This window comes from Penaeus monodon, chromosome 13 (assembly GCF_015228065.2).
Source record: "Penaeus monodon isolate SGIC_2016 chromosome 13, NSTDA_Pmon_1, whole genome shotgun sequence".
NCBI lineage: Eukaryota > Metazoa > Arthropoda > Malacostraca > Decapoda > Penaeidae > Penaeus > Penaeus monodon.
The window spans coordinates 12,224,019-12,225,386 of record NC_051398.1 but is presented as its reverse complement, the minus strand read 5'-3'; positions in this window follow the sequence as shown (position 1 = coordinate 12,225,386).

Here is a 1,368-nt window from a genome sequence, read left to right as displayed (position 1 = left end):
CAACACTAACGTCCACAAGCGTGCACATATTTTAGTAACCTGTATAAATTACAGTTTATATGCACTACTTGACATAAACCACTTTTGAGTTAAAGTGATAATAGCGGACTCGGCATAATTTAAACTTTATATTAGTAGAGGGAATTATTAAATCGTATATATCAACGGAAATTTATACCAATTACCAAAACATGTGTACTATAGTAACTGGTATGAAATTCCCCGCTCCCAGCTTCAAACGTTTTCTCGCTTCTTTACATTCACTAAAAAAATGAAGTTACATATGTGTATAAAGTGAACGAAATGAAATTGAAATTGTCTTGAAGACGTAGCTACTAAATTTACAGTTTCTTAATACAACATGGATCTGCAGCTTGTACCGAAATAGGACTTGGTATTTGAATTGGGATGACGAAACGGATATTGGGCGTTTATGTTTATTATCGAATGTAATATAAATAAGTCGTAGATATCTATCCATATTATTCCTCTCTCTCCGCCTCAAACACCAGCCTTCTCCTCGCGAAGGGAGTCTCAGACCAGCGACCGCCGAACCGTCTTGCCTTCCGTGCTACCTTCCTGCGGCAGGCCACTTCTTCTAATACAGTGGCAGTTGTCCCAGGATGAGGTGTGCTTATAGTAAAGTTACTTTCATCGTGTAATACGTTGGTTGTCGCTTCAAGAACTAGATTACCTACAGAATTAGATATGGTTTCTGCGTAAGGTGAAACTGGCAAAAGAACAAAGTCTGGAGAGGATAATAACCCTTCACTCAGTTCCATGTGCAGAGATACACATACCAGGGAAGTTGAAGTGAACATCGTGATTAGACCTTTGACAATGTGACGAAATAGGAAAAGATCTGAGGTCGTGCGGAAAGATTCGTCATCTGAAAAAATGCCGGAAGGGATTTTGAGAAACTGTGACTGGAATGTTTTCATCACTGTTATGGAGAATTGGAATGACCTAATAGTAGATGAGGTATAAACTGAAATTTATACCACTTACCAACACATGGGCGTGCACATTATGTTTATACATACATACTCGGACATATATATGAGCACAACACAGCAACGTGATCATAAAGATGAAAGAGAAAACATCTACAATAAGAACAGAGCGACTGGACTGCATGAACGATTTTTTAAAAGAAGTTAAACCAGAACATACCTTAATACAGGCAGGTTGTTTACTGTACTTTTTGTTAAAACGATTCCGTTTCCCTCTTAGTATATTCAACCGTATTACTAATAAATTATTTGCCTTAAGCTTGTCATCATAACAATGTCATCGAGTATCTGCGAAGAACAATGAGTGAAGGTGTGTGCGATAAAAAATATTTGTATAAAAAAATTACGAAGTGCT